This window comes from Indicator indicator, chromosome 30 (genome assembly GCF_027791375.1).
Source record: "Indicator indicator isolate 239-I01 chromosome 30, UM_Iind_1.1, whole genome shotgun sequence".
Classification (NCBI taxonomy): domain Eukaryota; kingdom Metazoa; phylum Chordata; class Aves; order Piciformes; family Indicatoridae; genus Indicator; species Indicator indicator.
In genome coordinates, this window is record NC_072039.1 from 6,632,884 (window position 1) to 6,652,847 (window position 19,964).

A 19,964-nucleotide genomic window follows, 5' to 3' on the forward strand; every position below is an offset into this window, starting at 1 on the left:
TTGAGGTCCTCACAGGGTTAAGCACAGCCCTCCACAAAGGCCAAAATCCCAAGAGGAGGCAGAGCTGAGCTGCAAGACTCCCCAGTGAAGCAGAGCAACGGATGGGAAGGCAGCGCAGAGCGTCAGAGCATCCCAGCTCTGTCGGCTTTGCAACAAGCACACTGCTAATAAATTCATTATGGAGCAGATGACATCCCTCTGGTTCAGACCAGCCCCCTTCCCTTCACAGGCGTTTGCTGGAAGACAGCAGAGGAGCACAAACCAAGGGAAAAGCCTGGAAGCTCCGAAAGCAAGAGGCAGGCCGAGCTGCGGCAGGGCGTAGCGAGCTCGCTGTGAGCTCAGCAGTGGCTCCACACAGGCTGCAGCTCCTGCCCTCTTCTGTTAGCGTTGCAGATGAATTTGACCGTGTCCAGATGCATCTGAGGAGCCACTACAGGCAGCAGAGCCAGAGCAGAGGAGCGATGGACTCGCCTGCCACTGGGCACCTCTGTATCCCAGGGGCTGCTCCCGGGACTTATCCTGCTTCCAGTGGCACAGGAGCCAACGCTTTCCTAGGAAAACCCTGGACATACAAACAGGCAGTGAGCCCCAGCCCCTCCTCCAGGCCCCACCAGAGATAAGGCAAGCTTCACATAAAGCACAACGAAAGGAAAAAGCCACAACAGCTGCTACCCCCCTTTTAAGGACCATTAAGTTAAGCATAAAGAAAAAAAGCCTCATGCCTAGGAGCTGCAGGATGCTGTTTGCCAGCTTCGCTTCCAGGCTGAATCTCTTGGCTTTTCTTTTTTTGTTTTTAATTTACTGGACACCTCCGCACTGCTGCTGCCCAGCTTGAGGAATTTCAGCCATCTGGGCTTGACTTTCTCAGCAAAATGAACTGTCCTTGCTGTAGCAAACCCACAGCCCCCCACGGGACGCATAACACAAGGCTGCACAGCGGGGAGATGCTCTCTGAGCAGTAGTAGGTCGTGGCCAGGTGCATGCAGCACATGGGGGTCTGACACCAGCTGCCTCGTTCGCCCTGGCCAAGCCCAGGGTGTTGCTGTCAGCACTGGAGAGCTCCTGCAGCAGCTTGCTCCCCGTGGCTCCAGCGTGCAGCTGCGCATGTGGCTGAGAAGGACGAGGTCAGAATATCTCAGCAGTGAGCTCCACCAACATCTCAGCCATCTTAAACGGCCCACAGGACATGTATCCAAGCATACTGGTGCCCAGATCCCTGCAGGCACCTCAGCCCAGCTCTGTGATGCTTGGCAGCAGAAGAGCAGCTTGCTGTGGCTCTGCTTCTGAAGCCTCACGTGTGCACAAGGGAGGTCCGAAGCACCCACAGGTCTCCTACCCACCCAACTACTACCACCTTCATCCTGGGAGGCTGGGTTGGTCCTTCACACCTTAGGGTTTGCTTTAGCATTTTGCAGCAGCCAAATGAAGTCTTTCCTCAGCAGCCCAGAGGCAGAAGTCCTGCTCTGAAGGGTTTTCAAGTAGGTGGTGTGAACACTGAGGATAAAGACAGATGGAGGCTCTGCTCCCAGGAGAGGGCCCTGGGGAGCTGAACCATCCAAGAATGTGGCTCCAATTACCTACAGCCTCAGTTTGGGCATTTTTTGCAGACTGTATCCATGGCACAGCTATGCAGCACAACAGACTGGGGGCTGTATCTCACACAAGCCACAACTCAGCTACGTCCAGTTCCAATATTCACCAAAACCAGCCTGCAAGGTCCCACTGACAACTTCCTGATGAGCACAAGTTCAAGGCACAAGTGACTTCAGCCTTCAGCAACATCTGCATGACTCAGGAGGTGTTTCCAATTTCAAACACTAGCAATGCAAGGGAGAAGAAGATTTCCAGGAGTTTTGTCCTTAGGTGTTGGCTTTCCTGACTGCAGAATCACGTTATCAGCCTTTGGCATGAAGCCAAACCTTTTAATGAGAGCCCTGGTCAACTCTTCAGCTCAGTTTTAGAAGCAAGTACGTAAAAGTCCACTTAAATATTAAGAACAAATGTCAGAGGGGACAGAGGTGCCACCTGTCCTGCAGAGGGCAAGGAGCTGAGCTCACCAATCTCCCTCTGCAGCTCTCAAACATGGACTATGATCTGCTGGAAAGGCATGGACACTTTACAGCTAATACTTTACACTCATTGCTAAAGAACAATTTAGGTGAAAAACAGCAGACAGACTTAACTCATGTGAAATTAATTTCTTAACATCCTTCTGATGGCAGCACCATCCTTGTTAGGGCTTCTGTGCAGACCAGAGCTTCACACCACCAGCAGAAGCACACAGCCACGGCACTCAGCTCTCCTCTCTACCCTTCACCAGGGTCAGCACTCAGGAAGGTTTCTGCCAGGATCACCACCAAGCTTTGGTGACTACCAAGGTGCTCTATGATTGACACCAAGGCCCTGGTGATGCCACCAGTGACCATGAGGTCTATACCAAGAAGGTGCTAGCAAAAAAAACCAAACAAAACCAAAAAAACTCCCCCCCCCCAAAAAAAAAAAAAAAACCAACAACAAAACCAACCAACCAACAAACAACCAAACCAAAGAAGGAATGTCTTGGGTAGAAAGAGACACAGGCAGCACCACAGCTCCCACAGCCTGTGTCACCAGGAAAGGATCAACATGTGAAAACCAGGAGACAATCCATGGAATGGTTGTCCTTCAAATCAGAGTACAGTGCCTAGTGGCACGCATGAAATGTTGGTTTGGAAGGGACTGTCAGAGATCCTCCAGTCCAACCCCTCTGCCATGGGCATGGACATGTTCCACCAGACCAGGTCATGAATGATGGAACATGGGAATGGTATTTCTTTGGTGCTCTTGTCTAGACCATATAAAGGAATCATTATTGTCTGGGTGAGATACTGTCCCTCCCAAATGCCTTCTGGAAAACCAAAATGAACAAACCCCGAGTCTGACAGGGCCTAAGGAAGATCTGAAAGGAAGAATTAATGGCAGATAAAAAGGAAGACTTAATACTAGAAAATCCACAGCAGACATCACAGCAAAAGTGTTGCCTGATGGGACGTGGCCATGGCTGGCAGTGAGCTTCCAAAACTCACAGGACGTGAGCAGAAGACTTTATTTTCAATCATTTCTTTGTTAGTTCCTACAAAAAAAAAAAAAAAAAAAGGCAACTGAGGTCTGTAAGTATCCATTAAAAACTGAAATACCACAGAAAGCTCAGTCCCATCTTGCAGCAGATTTTGACTCTATGCAGCCCAGGTTTGTTCCACTCGCCTGGCAGTGAACACCAAGGTGCAGGTGGACCCCAGAGGAACAGGCAGCAGGGAGAAGGAAACTTCTCCACTGGAAGGAGAACATGGGTCTGAGAACAGATGAACACAAACAATTTTGGGCAGGAGATTCAGGATTTTACAATCCAGTCAGGACCTGATCTAGCTGAAGGTGTCCCTGCTACAGGGAGTTTGGTTTGGATGACCTGTGGAAGGTCTTTTCCAACTCACCCCACTCTGTGTGCCCACACCACAGCCTGTTCTGGGGTCACAGCCATCAGTCTGCTCCCCGGTTTGGGGGACAAGGCAGAGCCCCATACTTCAGACATGAGCCCTGCTGCTACCCACTGAAGGCAGTGGCACGGCCAGCCTGTGACACACCACCCCTGCCCTCTCCCCACACCTTCCAGCTCAGCAAAACCTTCTGCTCGTGCTTCCAGAGTTGTCTCCATTTATACTCCTCCTAAGCAAAGACGGTGCCCTTGGCTTCGTGCCTGGACTGGTCCTGACACAGCATTGCTCTGTTCCCATTTCCCACACTGTCCTTCTTCACTCACATGCATCTTCTCCAATGATAACCCAGCAGACTCCATGCTCCAAGGACATTTAGCTGTCCCCTGCCACAGGTCACCCTCCAGCCACCTGGAGCCAGGATGTTACTGTACACTTTGTCTTCCTGGGTCTTCCACGTGGGCTTGGTCTCTCCTTGTTTTTTTACTAATATACCTAATTTTCTGGAAGCAGCAATTTATCACAGTACTTAGCTTAATGAGCCTTACTGTACATGTCCTGCCTGTAGTGATAATTTTGCATATTTCCTGAGAAATCTTGTTAAGTGAGGGGGGTGGGGGGAAGGTCCGGAGCAAAACAAACATTTGTACAGCTTCCGAGCAGCTCGCACCAAGACACTGGCAATTAAAACAACAGGAACCAGGCTGAACCCCTTGGGCTGCAGCCCCTTTAGATGTCCAACATGCAGCAAACACACATGGCTTGTGAGCACACACCCCCTGTGCTCTTCGGTGCCCACAGTGTGGCACCAGATTTCAGGAGGCAAAGAGTACTTCTGCAGTCAGGTGGACTTCAGTGGGACCACTATGGTCCCATTGCATCAGACCCTGAGCTCCCCAGCAGACACCAAGGGACCCTGGGGCTCAGCACCACCCTCTGAGGTTGGTGCAGATGGGCACTGAGCTCATCTGTCCTCTAAATCGTCATCTGTTGTCCTGTTCCCTCACAGGATACAGACCCCTGCTGCCAACCCCAGCCTCCTTCTAGGGTGAGGACATGAAGCTAACCACCCAGAGCTGACCTAGAGGCTGGGTTTTGCACACTGCTGTGTTTAAGCACATCAAAGCTCCTTTCAATGCTAAGTTTTCTTTGGCTTGCTCTCCTTGGGTGTGCGCCCATCACTAATGGCATCCCTGCAGCACTGGGACACCCAGGACCACACAACTGCTAGGGAGCAGACCAGCTCAGATGGAGGGCATGCAAGGCAGGTGGTGTGTGTTCACCCTACATCACCTCTGTTATCTTACACCAAGCTTGGCTGACAGGCCTGGCAGACCCCAGGGAGCAAGAACTCACCCCTGTCACATCCTGTCCCACTTGGCAGGACCACAATGGAGCAAGTGAGGGACTTTTTTAAGGTGTCAGGTAATGCTAGGACTAGGGGGAATGGAATAAAAATAGAAATGGCTAGATTCAGATTGGATGTTAGAAAGACATTCTTCACCATGAGGGTGGTGAGACACTGGAACAGGTTGCCCAAGGAGGTGGTGGTAGCCTCATCCCTGGAGGTTTTTAAGGCCAGGCTGGATATGGCTCTAAGCAACCTGATCTCGAGTGAGGTGTCCCTGCCCATGGCAGGGGGGCTGGAACTAAACGACCCTTGATGTCCCTTCCAACTCTAATAATTCTAAGTGAAGCAGCCTCCCTGCCTCGGAGAAGCACCCTGACAACAGAGAGATGGTCAGAGCAGGCACGGTCCGCGGGCAGTCATGGTGCCCAGCATCTCCCAGCAGCTTTGCTCCTTCCAGCCCCCAGGACATCAGCTTCCCAGCATCGCAGCCCACCCTGCCGAGCGCAGCCGGAGCCAGCGGCCGCGGACACACAATACGGAGCCGCCGGCTGCCGCTCGCCATGTGACAGCCCCAGCTCCCCGACGGCCGAGGCAAGAACAGGACCTGAATTATTTACGTGACCCTTTTGGGTGAACGGAAGAGCCCCAAAGCACGCTGGGCGACCACGAGGGTTAAAGAAGGAGAGGGAGACAGCTTTTAAATAAGCAAACCTCTCTCTCTCTCTGGGGCCAGTAGGGACATTTGCATCAGGGGGGTGGATCTGGAAAAGCCCTGCCGGCCAGATGGAGATCAACGAGACCCAACTCCTGCTGCAAAGCCAAGCAGCTTGGCTTGACTTCACATTTGTGCCCCCAGGAGAGAAATCAGCAGCGGGAGCAGCACGGGATTGGTAACGAGAGGGGCTGGATAAGGTCTGGCTGCATGTCCTGGGGGCTGCGCTGCAGATCTCAGTTGCCGCAGGAGGGAAGAGGGTGGATCCACGGAGCCGGACCCGGAGCCAACCTCACTTCCTCTCTCCTTTATTTTTAACGCACATCTTCCCGCAACTCCCACGGGCAGGAGGCAGCACTCGAAACAGGGCCCAGGCAGGCAGGAAGGAGAGAGGGGTTTCAGCCAGCTGGAGAGGACAACAGCACAAACACACAACCACCACTGGATAAAGCACCTGAAACAGCTGCCAGGGAGGAGCGATGGGTGCAGGAGAAAAGAGCCCCACAAAATCTTTCCGACTACTTCTGCAAACTGGGGAGATGCCAAAGCAGGTCTGGTTTTGCACCCGTGTCTCTCCTGCTGGCATGGGTTACTCAAAACCAAGCTATGAGGAGAGCCAAAAACTAGACATGAAATCAAGAGCAACTCTTCAAGCCACGGAGGAATTTTTCTCAGTTAAGTAACACTCCAACACAAAGGTCATCAGAAAAGTGGCCAACATTTTGTACACTTGCTTTGTTGCAAGCAACCATCCTATCAACACCACCGTGGCTATCCAGTCTTAAGACAGATGATTTGTCCTACCATGCAAGGTCTGTGTTGGCAGGAAAAAAGAAACCTCCAGGTCCGAACCATCCTTCTGCTGCCACCACTCCAGAGAAGGTCCTTCTGACACTGGGGGAGCTTCTGCCAGCACTGAAACATGCCAGGCCTGGACACTGTCCTGCAAGTGCAGTGGCCTTGCCAAACCTTTCCCCACAGCAGCCAAGCTCACCATTTGGGCAGAGTCTACTCTAGCATCTCAAGGAACACCTCCATCATGTAATCACAAGATAAACCATCAGGCAACCACTGCCTGGTAGGGAATGGGGAGAGGATCTGTCAACAGAAAAATGGTCTTTCCCAGTCTAATTAGAGCCCAGCGACTGCTACAGTCACCAGAGATCAATAACTATTGGAAGTTCTGCTAATTGGCTGTATGAAATGTTGACAGCAGAGACTCATCCTCCTGAAATCATTCTGTCACTTTTCTTAATAGCCAATAACATCAAGCTCGTGGAGTTCCTCCAGTGACACCAACCCTAATCCAAACTACTCATATCCACTGACTCCTCATGCTGCCTCTCCAGCCCACATCCCCTTTTAACACCCCCTCCTGGCCCAGACAGGCATCTGACAGCACTCTGGAGCACCTTGGCATCATCTCATTGCTCTAGCAATGAGGAGCAAGCACAGGGAATTGAGTCTTCCTGGAAAGAAGGCACTCTGGGACCAGGGACTGCCAAATGCTCCCTCCACAGCCTGCTCAACAACTTCATCGACACAGGCAGTGGGACCAAATGCAGCCTCAGCAGGTTTGCAGATGACACTGAGCTGAGTGGTGCAGTCTATAACACTGGAGGGAAGGGGTAGCATCCAGAGGAACCTGGACAGGCTGGAGGAGTGGGTCTCTGAAATTCTGCCAGACCAAGTGCAAAGTCCTGCCCCTGGAGTGGAACAATCCCCAGTACCAGCACAGACTGGTACCAGCAGAGAGAGAGATAGAAGGGGAGAGGGAATAAGGGATGGATGAATAGAGAGCACTCTCCAGAGAAGAACTGGGGGATACTGGTGATGGAAAATAAGACATGAACCAGCAACGTCCACTTGCAGCCTGACAAGCCAAGCACCTCGTGGGCTGAATCACCAGCACGTGGCCAGCAAGTCAAGGAGAGTATGCTCCTTGTCTGCACCACTCTCCTCAAACCCCCATGGAGAACTGTTCAGCTCCAGGGTTCCCAGCACAAGACAGACCTGGCAGAGCGGGTCCAGAGAAAGCCACCAAAAGGGTACAAAGGCTGGGACACCTCTGTGACAGAGAAAGGCTGAGAGAGTTTGAATCGTGCAGGCTGGAGAAAAGAAAGCTCTGAGGAGATCTTACTGCAGCTACTCAATACTTGAAGAGAGCTTACAGGAAAGAGGGAGAGACTGTTGAGCAGGGCCTGCAGTGACAGGACAAGGGACAGCAGTTTGAAATTGAATGAGGGTGGAGTTAGGTTGGAAATAAAGAAGAAATGTACCATGAGGGCGGTGAGACACTGGCAGAGGTTGCCCAGAGAAGCTCTGGGTGTTCCATCTCTGGAAGGTTGAACACTTTGAGCAACTTGGTCTAGCAGAACGTGTCCCTGTCTGCTGCAGTGGGGGTTGGAATGGATCATCTTTGAAAGTCCCTTCCAGCCCAAACCACTCTGTGATCCTATGACACTTGCACATCTTTCTCACCTCCTCCCTCTCAGTCTCAAAGCATCATTCATAATTATTTTGCCATTTGGATCCGTCTCACACCCTGGAAATCCTGACAGCTCACCCAAACTGAGCTGTCACCTCCCAGGCAGGACAGAGCAGCACAAGGCTCTCACAGTCCTGCACCACCTCAAACCAGCCCTGCAGCACCCTGGGTTGTGGTGCCCTACTGAGCCAGGACAGCAGAGTCCTTGTGAGTTGATTTGAGCAGAGCTTCAGGCTCTTCCTCTACCCAGAGCAGCTGCTGGTTCTTCATAATGCAGCACCCTCAGCACCAGTACTCCTCAAGCTTTTGAGGACACAACACAACTAGAGCCTAAATAAAGACATTTTAGGTGCCTGGAGCACAGGAGAAGCAGATTAGAATCTGTCCCAAAAAAGCAAAATAATTTTGGGGTAATTTTTGTCCCATCCCTGCTCTGTCACCAGCACTGCAGAGGTACAACTGCAGCAGTAGTGGCTGCTTTGGGGAATTTAGGAGAAGGGGATTAGCTCCAGCTCCACTCCAGATGGGCAGGAAACACCACCCATGGCCAGAGCTGTGGCACCTACTGACAAGCAGGAGGGAGGAAAGCTCTGTTGGTCTCATTCTGACCATCTTTCATGACCAGTCCTTGGCTGCTTTTATTCTGCATTCCACAGAGGACATTTTTTAGCTGTAAGCTAAATTTCCTATCCCTGGTTCAGAGCAGGCCTGGGGGCACCACCATCCCCAGGGCACTAGATATAAGCTCGAGTGTTTGAAAAACAACCAAGGACCAAGGTTCAGTAAAGACCCAGGATTAGCATCTTGAATTTCAAATATCACTTTAAAAATCCCATGAAGGCATGAAGCTCCTGTACTGCACAGCAGTGCAAGCCCTGCATCCCCTCCTTGGCTCCATTAATGCCAGCTTTTATTTATCTATTTATTTTAATTCTCGCTCTTTTTTTTTTTTTTCAGCATCCCCTGGCAGAATTTAAACACTGTATTAAATCAGGAAGAAACTGGCCCAGGCTATTAATGAGGCTATCTGAAAAACCAAGCCCAAACCTTCCCTATACTCCATCCACTGCAGCATCTCACTCCTCTCAGGCGACCACCACCACCACCATCAAGGCTGTAAATCTACATTTCCCACGTGGCTCTGCCCTGCCATGGGCACCCATTCAACTCCAGGGCATCCGGATGCTCCAGACCAGACATCTAATCCCAGAATCCTCACTGGATGCAGTGAGGAGCCCAGGGTGGAGGGGGGAGGATGCAGCACCCTTCAGCGTGAGGCTGATGAATAAGGATCATCAGCACCAGCGAAGCAAAAACCACATTTTCTCTTTCTGAAGGCATATTTAAAGGAACAGAGAGAGATTAAAATACTCCACGGCATCACTTCTCAGCCAGCAGCGGCTGCCAAAAGGACATTCACAGGGCTGGTTTTTACTATTATTATTATTAAAAAGCCTCTTTTCCAATCTTATTCCACAGCCTGCGCTGTTGGTGGAGAAAGAGGCCCCTGTTTGGGTGCTTTCCAGGCGCTCAGGCAGAGAGAGGAGGGTGCAGTTGTTCTTTAAATAGCCCCTTCCTCCTCCAGCAGCGACAGCCACCCCCTCACCAGTGACAGCCACCCCCTCAGCCCCTTGCTGGCGTCACCCCAGCTCCGTCCTCCTGGCGTTTTCCAGACCAAGCCAAACTCCCTGCTGAAGCGATTCCGGTGGGGGGGGGGGGTTGTGTTTCTCTGCAGGGACCAGCCAGCTTGAGCACTCAGACTCATCCCTGTACTCCACATCTGGGTCACCTCCCTGTGATGGGGCACAGACGACACAGCCAGACCTTCACTCAGCCCCCCCTTCATGCACCCCAATTCAGCATCCAGGGACCTCGGCAGACCTAGTCGTGAAGTCATTTTTTAAAATAAACACAAAAAAGCAGCAAAGCAAGGGCTGGTGGGATGGCACCGGACTGCAGGCTGGATGCTGGAGCAGCACCCTGGGATCTCAGGCTCCCACCCTCCCGGGCTCCCTGCCTCCAGAGCCCAGCCCCACATCCTCCCCGTGTGAGCCACGGGGGTCCTGGCCGCAGCCCCTGGGGCCGGCGCTGGGGGGCACACAGACAGCAAAGGGGCACCGAAGCTACCGCCTGTGCTCCAGCAGCCAAACCCTGCCGTGACCCACAGGTGCCTCCCGGGGGCCTGTGGGTGCTCCCTCGGCGGGGCCACCGTGCCCGGGAGCTCCCCTAGGTCTGGCTGCAGCCGCGGACAGTGTCCTCATTCCGCCCGGCGGCCTCGGCAGCGCTCTCCGGTCACAGCACCGAAAGCCAAGCGGCCGTTTGCAGCGGGTCCCGGTGGCGGAGGGGCAGCGGGGGAACGGTATTGGGCAAAATTCGGGAACCGGTGCCCGCAGCGAGGCAGCACCCGAAGGGCTGCGCGGCCCCGGGCTCTTCCCAGGCCAGATGACATCAGCAGAGCCAAGAGGATGAAAAAGCAAAATGGGTGCAGAGCGGGGCAGGAGCCGGCACTGGGTGGACACCGGCAGTGCGCGGATGCCCACGGGCCATCCCCCGCCCGCAGCATCCCCGCCGGGCGCTGCCCGCCTTCCCTGCTCAGGGGGAAAAGATTTTTCCTTTATTTTTTTATCCCGGCTGGGCTCGCTGTCAGCCGGCTCGGCCCCTCGGGCAGATGGAGAAGACAGGGGGTCCCCCGGAGGCAGCACCCGCCCGCCCCAGAACCGCAGCCGCGGGGCACCGGGGGGGCAGGAGCGGCCCGCAGGGAACGGTGCGGAGAATGCAGCCCAGCGAGCCCCGCTCCCACCCGAACGCCGGCGAGGACCGGGGGTGGGGGGCTCAGCCCCAGCCCACCCCACCCTCCTCTCCCGCCCAGCCTTCCCCCGCCGCCGTTCTGGGGGCACGGCGGTCCCCAGCCCGATGAGGCGCCACCGGGTAATCGAGAACGGGCAGAGACGCTGTCCACCCCCCTTCGCCCCTGCCGCGGTCTGTGCCCCCCACTCACGGCGCGCAGCTCCCCGGTCCGGTCCTTCATCGTGCCCCGGCCGACGCCGCTGCCACCGCTGGGTCCGGCCGCCGCGCGGGGGAGGGACGGGCGCGGCACATGCGCGCAACCGGGCGGAGCGGAACGGACCGGGGCTGGCGGGGGAGGGGGAGTGGTGGCAGCGGGAACACACACCCTGAGGTTACGTTGTGGAGGTGACGGGGGACAGGAGGGGCCTTACACACTGGGTGGCAACCGGGAGGCGTGGGAAGCCCGAAGAAACGGGGGGCAAAGTCCGGGGAGACACCGGAAAAGGGGGCACGGGGGACGGGTGGAGGGGGCACAAACATGAGGTCTCCACGCCTAGGGATCACACTTAAGGGGGCCTCACACCTGATGTAATCACATTGGGAGGGTCACACGGTGAGAGCACGCCTGGGAATGACCGTTAGAGAGATCACACCTGGGGCTCGCTAGAGGCTGTCACCTGGTAGGGATCACACCTGCGGGACATTACATCAGGGTGCTCTCCGTAGGGCAGGGGCACACAGCAGGGCAGCCCTGGCTGAAGGGTCACACCTTGGGCTTTCCTGGGCAGTGGCCACTGGCTGCAGCTTTGGTGGCCCTGGATGTGTCCAGCATCCCTGGGGTGTCCAGTGCTGGAGTGTATCTGGTGTGGAGGCTTGGCTGTCCTGCCAGTGCTCCTGTGCCAGGGAAGAGCTCCAGAGCCACCAGAGCAGGGGGTGGCTCTACATAGGAACAGCTTTCAGTGTCCTAAACCAGCCAGATGGGAGTCAAACAAGAATGTCCCAGCAAAACTCTGCTCCTGTTCCCTGTGAAGTGTCCCACCACCAAAACTCATGTCTTGACAAACACCTCTTCCCCATGCCCCTCAAGCTCACACACTGGGCAAATAATCCCTGGAACAGGACCTATATCTCAAAGGGAAATGGCCTGAGCAAACCCTGCTCAGGTTGAAATGTTTCCACAGGAAAAATTAGGATGCCTGCATCAAACATCCATGGGACCCTGATTGATTTTAGAGAATGAAAATGGCAAGATGCCATTTGCCAAGCAAATGCTGTGGGATACAGAAAGAAGGAGCACCAGCCAGCTGGGAGGTGCTGTGTGCCGTGTCAGAGCTGATGCTCAGGGATTTCTTGGAAGCCCATTAGATACAGGCTTAGCCCTCAGCTCTCGATGTGCCAGGCAGGGACACCACTGCAGAAGAGCGTCGGGGTTGGGAGCACAGCAGAGCTTCCTTCATGGTGCTGCACTGCCTCCCCCACAGGTGAAGCTGGTGTTAGTGAGTTTGAGAGGTTCTTCCCTGCAGCAATCTTTTCTCCCTTAGCTGCCCTTGATTCCAGGATGGGGGTGGAGAGCCCTGACGCCTTCCATCTGCTCCATCACAACACGCTGGTGCTGGGGCTTGGTGCTGGGGGTGTGAAGGTCTCTCTGTGACATGGGAACAGCCCAGAGCTGTGGCGGGGAGCACGCCCGGGTTAGGAGATGATGCTCTCGAGTTGCGTCCTTCATCCTCCCTTAGTAGGTGGCTTGTCCTACTGAGCCCACGGTCCTCTGACTGCCGGTGGCCCCTCACTCCCCATGTCCCCACGCTGCCGGTGCTCTCCCTCCTTCGCCGCTGGCGGACCGGGGTCGCTCCAGGACCAGCGCTGGGCCATGGCGCCGCCTGGCGGCCACGGCAGGAACCTGCCCCCCACGCCCACCAGTACCCACTGAGCGGGTATGGAGTCTTCACAGCATCCCAGCGTAGCGGGGGCTGGAAGGGACCTCTGGAGATCATCTAGTCCAACCCCTCTGCTAAAGCAGGGTCACTCACAACAGGCTGCCCAGGATGGCAATGTCCATGTGGGTATGGAATCTATCCAGAGAAGGAAACTACAACCTCTCTGGGGAGCCTGCTCCAGGGCTCCAGCACCCTCAAAGTAAAGAAGTTTATCCTCAGGTTCAGATGAAACTTTCTGTCCTCCAGTTTGTGCCCATTGCCCCTTGTCTTGTCTCTGGGCACCACTGAAAAGAGTCTGGCCCCATCCCTCTTGTCCCTGCCCTTCAGTTCTTGCTGAGCACTGAGATCTCCTCTCAGGCTGCTCTTCTCCAGGCTAAACAGCCCCAGGTCTCTCAGCCTGGGGCTGAGGAAACGCTATGTGGATGCTGAAAGGATTGGAGCATCTCTCTGAGGAAATCCTCAGAATCTTCACAGCCTTTGCTGCACTCTCTCCAATTGCCCAGATCCATCATTTTCCTCACCTTTGCTTTCTTTCTTTAACATCCCATAATAAGTTCTACACAATCCCCTGCATCCCAAATGTCCCATGTCCCCAGAAATACACACCAAGGTGGTGCCTTCACACCAGGGCCCTGGGGCTGAGGCTCTGCCAAGAGGAGCCCAGTCAGGGTGTCCCTTCCTCCAAGTCCCCAGTCTGGGTTCCTGCCTGCCCTTTTGCCTCTGTGCTCCTCTGGGCTTATGCAGATGGGACTCACCAGAGTTTGTGGCTCCTGGGAGGGACCTGGCTGGATGTTGTTTGGGCTCCCCCTCCCACCAGTGTCCCCTTGTGCTCCTCTGCAGGTGGGCAGATGAGCTTTACTGCACACCCCACCAGTGGTGAGAGTTCCTGTCACCAGGAACAGAGCTTAATTTACTCAAGTGACAAGAGCACTGTGCACTTCCAAAAGAGACCTCACCCCCTCTGCCATCACCCCCGTGAGCACTGCCCACAGCCCAAGCTGGAAGCCCATCCTCTCCTTGTTCTGTTGTCTTCTCTCCTGTTTCCTCCTCCTCCTGGGGAGGCTGGGCAGGCACATCAAAGAGTCATCTCTCCTGCCACCATCTCCCTGAAGAGCAATGCTAATTCAGTCCCCAAGCCCACGACTGCACACACAAGCCAACCCCCTCTCCTTCCCCCTCATCTTGGAGGAGCCACAGCAGTGGGTGCAAACTGGCCAAAATCACTTCTGATGCCAGCACCTCAGTGCTTGAGCCTCAGCACCTTCTGCAGCTACCACGACCCTTGGGATCCCTATGGACAGCTCTTGGCACTCCACACACTGGCATGCCCCTGCCACGTGCTGCTGGTGGTTTCTCACAACCCCCAGAGCCTGATGCCCCCAGGAGCAACCTCCTGCCCTCCCCAGGCAGCTCTGCTCACCTTCTCCACACAGATATGGGCCCAGATCACTCTGAGACAGGACCTTCAGTATGCTAGTGCCTGCTGGCTTCTGATCACAGCTGGAACCATCTAGGTCAAGGGGAAAGGACCATCTTTCCTCCTAGAGGATTTGAAGGTCTTGCCCCCATCACATACTCAGATCAGCTCAAAACTCAGCTTTTCACACACTAAGAAGTGGAACAGGCATTAGGGTTTGTCCTTGAGCCACCACCATCTAGGTGACTTTCAAGAGCACTGATATGAAGGGATGATTGTGGACACCTCATGCAGGAGTGCAGGAGCAGGGTCTCACTGCACAGAGAGCTGGAGAAGGCTCAGACCATTCTTCATTCATGCTGCAAGCAACCAGGACTGCAAAAAAACCCCAGAAACCAGAGACAAGCTTCCCTTTACCAGCACCTGAGCCTGCAGCACTTGATGTGTTTAGGAGCTTCCAGGTGAGGCAGGCAGCTGAACAACTCCTGAAAATGCAGCACAGGAACCCGAGGAGCCACACACCTGCCTCTTACACGTGAAGAATGACAAAGGTTCTTTGGAGCAGAGGGGGCAGGAGGGTGGCTGGAGAGGTCTGTGGCTGATCTGAGATTGATCCTTCTGTTCCTGAGGACTTGCCTCCATTGGGAGGGAACTGGACTGCAGCTGCTAAAGGAAGGAAGAGCTCAGACACACCCAGCAAGGAGGTGCAGAATGAATCCTCATCAGAAATGCAGAGAGAAGCAAGCCCTTGGCCCTGAGTGAGATTGACAGCGTGGACATGACCGAAATCCAGAGCTCAGCCAGGCTCCACGTGACACAGGGATGGGGGTGCAAGACCTGCAGCTTGGTTGCTGCTCAGAAATCACCTGAAGCTGTGCACGCATTTTGCAGCCACTGCTGCCACTTCAGGGATGTTATTGGCTTTGGAGGCATGGGACAGAGATCCTGCAGCAGCTGCCAGCAGTAATGTGTCGAGGAATAGACTGGAAAGCTGCTCAGGGAGGGCAAAGACCAGAGCTGCTGAGTGCAGCAGTGCTGAGGGAGCCAGGGAGTCTTACTCGGTGCCAAGAGCACAGTCTTGTGGTGTGGGAGAGGCAGGACCTCAGAGGAAAGGCAGGGAGCAGCTACTTAAAATCACAGTATCACAGTTATGGCAGAGGCTGGAAGGGACCTCCAGAGATCATCAGGTCCAGCCCCCCTGCCAGAGCAGGATCACTTCAGGTAGTCCACACAGGAATGCATCCAGGTGGGTCTTGAAAGTCTCCAGAGAAGGAGACTCCACAACCTCCCTGGGCAGCCTGTTCCACTCCACATCCCTGCACAGGGAGCCTCACCCCAGCACCCCACTGCCTTTGCATGCCCCTGCCAGCAGGGAGAGGGTGGGGAGGGCAGGAGTGGTGCAGGGAATGGCTCCTACAACCACAGTCACAAGTGGATGCAGCTGACAGGCTGCCAGAGGCGATTACTCCAAACGCCTGTCTCCATGCCAACAGTCATTAAAAAGTTTCTTTTGAGAAGCCAGCAGCAGCAGCAGTCTCCAGTGCCCTGGTGACAGGAGGATGCTTCACCATGGCTCTTCTGAGGACAGGACTCCTGTCTCCACACTGCCTGTGGGGCAAGAGCACAGCTGAGCCCTGCAGGAGCAGGTGGCATCAGCAAACAAGGGAGATGATGTCAGGAGGGAAAGAAATCTCTGCTATCACTTGCAGAGGTTGAGGTAAGGCACGTAGAAACCCATCTGACTGCTGCAGAAAAAAAAAAGAGTTGGATCTCTCCCCAGGCTGCAGTTTTGGCCAACCCAGGTTGGTAGGTCATGCCACATCCACACCATCCAGCTGTTCTGCACATCTGGTACCATCTCAGGGTGTTTCTGCTCAGTCCGGAGTGCAGGGTGAGCCCCAGAAAGGTGAGGATGGCACAGGCTGGTGTCCTGCTATGACAGCTCAGCTCTGCTCTCTTGGGGTGAGGAGCTTCAGGGGTGCACGAGGGAGCAGAGCAGCTTGCATGCAGATAGCGAGGGGCAAGGGGCATTGCTGGGTGCAAGGAGAAAGCAGGGACAAAACTACATCCAGGATTTACCACACATCTGTTTGCATACAGGAGGCTGGTGAGTGACATGCAGACAAAGAAGAAAAAGTCAAAATGGGGCAAGAATGGGAAAGGATGGAGAAGGAGAGGTAAGCAGAAGGAAGAAATCCAGCCCTTGCAAACACAGCTGTGACAGAAAATGTTGGACACTGCAAGCAAAGCACTGAGAAGTAAGCTGGGCTTGGTGTTTCCAGCAGCAGCAGCAAAAGTGGCCATTCACTTGGGTCTCCAGCTTGCCTGGTCTCTCAGCCTCCCAATGCCATAAGAGAGCACCACAGAACTCACAAGGAGACTAGGAGCAGAGAAGAAGATATCATAGGCATTGGCAGTGTGGGCTGGGAACCCCCCAGAGAAACAATAAGCACCTGGCAGGAATCACACGCTCCCTCCTCCTCACGCCTCCAACAGCAGCCTGACAACAGGCTTTGCTCAGCTCCTGCACAAGCTGCCACCACCAATTGCTCTGTACAAGAAGCTTTGCTACAGTGAAAAAAAACAACACATCTGGAAGGGGTGATCTGTAGTCTCCATCTTCACCTAAAGAAGAGGTTGAACAAACACCTCTTGGGCTTTGGCTAAGTCAAGATGATATTACCTGAAGGAAAGCGGTGGACTAGATATCCAGGTTGACCTTTCTGGCTTTCTAAGGCCAGGTTAAACCATAGGAAAATCCACCTTTCCCACCTGTCCAAAAGGCTGATCCTTTCATTCTGGAAAGCTTGAAACAACCTGGAATGGCACAGCTCTGAGACAAGCTTCTCTTTCAGACATGGCAGAAATCCTGCCAACTGTTTTGAAAGTCAGATTATTATTTTTATAAGCACGAGAATCTGTGAATAAATTACAGAGATGGCTGATTCTATCAGTCCTTCCTGATTTTTCTTTTTTTTTTTTTTTTGGTGTGTTACTCTGGAAAAGGATCTTGACAGGTGAGAGGAAGGGAAGTACCTCCAGTCAACGTGGCACTAGGGTTCACTTCACAAACCTGCTTGAACCAAGGCAGTGAGAGAAATTCAATCAAAGCAAGGCAGTCATGGGAATGCAGGGAAAGGGCACATGGACACTTCTTTTTTGACTGAGTCAACGAAGTGTGATTTAGCTGGGGTCAGCTGGGCTCTGCCTGGCATTGAAATATTGACATTAGCTTTGGAGAACACAGCCTGCATCTTGAGAAGAGGATAAGCATAATAGAAAAGGCAGCTGAGGGGGAAAGGGAAAGCAGCAGCCCACTCCTGCACTTTGCTGCCAGGAGAGGGCCTGCAGGGAGCTTTCCTCTTTTAGCCAGCCCAAGTGGCTGAAATGAAGATCTGTTGAGCCAACAAGCAGCCTCTGGCTATTAAACAACTGTTTAACAATCAGAGTCACAGAATGTTAGAGGTTGGAAAGGACTTTGAAAGATCATCGAGACCAATCCCCCTGCCAGAGCAGGATCACCCAGGGCAGGTCACACACAGGAGCACATCCAGGCAGGTTTGGAATGTCTCCAGAGAAGGAGGCTCCACAACCTTTCTGGGCAGCCTGTTCCAGGGCTCTGTCACCCTCACAAGGTAAAAATGTTTCCTTATGTTCACGTGGAACCTTCTGTGCTCCAGCTTGCACCCATTGCCCCTTGTCCTATCATGGGACATCACTGAGAGGAGCCTGGCTTCATCCTGCCAACACTGCCCTTCACTTCTTTATGAACATGAGTGAGGTCACCCCTCAGGCTCCTCTCCTCCAAGCTAGAGAGACCCAGCAATGACCCCACGGTGCAGATGAAATGCTCCTCTCCCTCCCCATGCACCAACAAGGCAAATCTCCACAGGACACATGCCTTCTGCAGTTCCTTCTCCCCCAGAGCTGGCACCTCTGCTTCACATGCATCCCAACCTCCTTCCAAGGCACACCTTGTGGGTGCACAACCTCAGCTCATCAGCAGCACAGAAGTCTTGCCTCCCAGGCCAGAATGTCTCCAGGAGAAGGACAATATGTCCCTAATTCATTACAAGCACTGGGATGAGAGCAAGCCAAAGAGGTGTTTGAGCTTTGCAGAGAAGGTTCAAGCTGAAGTTATCACTACCCAGATCTTCCTCAGCGGAGAGCAAAACCCATTCCTGGGGTCTGGCATCTTTGGTGGAAAGCTGTTCCCCACTCCTGAATGACTCACTTCCAGGTTTTCTCTTTCTGTTAGATTTACACTGGAATTTCTAATGGCTGCTGATTACCATCAGACAAGCCCTGCCAACTGCCCACAGCCTTTTTTCCACCAAGCCAACATTTCTGCAATTACCCTTTGTTTGCATAGTTTATTTAATGAGATGCCCTGAAGGCCACTGGGGACTTTCAGCTGGCTCCTGCCCCCACACAGACCTGATCCCTGGTGAGGCTGCAGGATTCAGCCTCAGACAGATGCCTGTTCAGTTGGAAGTTCATCTGGCACTCAAACCATCACAGCTCCAGTCTGCCCTGAAGGAGGAAGCAGACAAAGCTCAAGAGGACTCAGCTACTTTGCTGCAGCTGATGTAGCAAGAGCTGGGGGGCTGCTGGCCATGCAGAGACCTTCAAGTCTGCTAGACCCACCCTGGTCCCAGCAAGAGTCCAACAGCACTGCCTAGGCTGTGCCTGCTGCTGGCTCCTCCAGCCTCTCTCCATCTTCAGTTCCCAGCAGCTCCCAGCCAGGCCCTCCCATCCCATGTCCTTGTGCACCCACAACCATCCCTTCCTCTCCCTTCTCCTTTTGGGTTGCAGTCACCCCTCCCATGCAAAGGGACAATTTTGTACAGAGGAACTCCTCACAGCTCCAAGGAGATCACTGTCCCCCCTTTCTCTCTGTCCCCATGGGCCAGCTCCTTTTCCATCAGTGCATACCTGGGGGATGCAGGACTCCAGTTCCAGCTGCCCAGGCTCCTTGCAAGCTCAGAGCACAAGGCCTGCACCACGACAGCTTTGATGAAAAGATCAGTGGCATTTCCATACATGGGTATGGAAATTTGCTGGTTTCATCTCCAAAAGGGCATATTCAAAGAACATTTGCTGAAGGCTTTCTCTGAGACATCTTCTACCATCACCATTTTGCTCTGCCAGGCCAAGGAGGCTGCAAGTAGAGAGATGAAAAACTGCTAACAGTGTCCTACTCTGGGAGAATTGCTGCTTGGGTTGTATTAATTTAGATTTTTTTTTTTATTTTAATGCTCTCAAGTTTCTCTAAAACTTTACTCTACTCTTGAGTTTTTAACTAGTAAAACCTTATGTAAACCTTATGTAAGCCTTACTGCAGCTGTGTGTAACCTTAACACTCAATACACCAGGACTCTGCCATCTAAATATGCTGAGCCACGAGCATGAGTCAGGAACCTGATCTTCTCATCCACTCTCTAAAGAGGATCTGCTTTTGGCATCACCTCAATCAAAAAGGTGTTTTGTTACTTTATTGATAAAAAGAATATTCTCTTAACCTTGTAACTCAACCCTGAAAAGGGTTTCAGAGACCTGCACTTCAACTAGCAGCAATAAGCACCAACAGAAAGAGCCAGAAGGAAATGAAGCATTGCTTAGCTAGCCCACAATGAACATGCAAGGGCCATGATCTATGATAGCCAGAAAGAGTGCTACACACTCACTGAATGCTTCTCATCCTGGGCACTGAGGGGGTCAGACTCTGTGAAACGTGCCTGGATCGTGACAGAGCACAATAACAACCCCCCCCCTCAATTCTGCTCCTCCAGAACTGGGGAT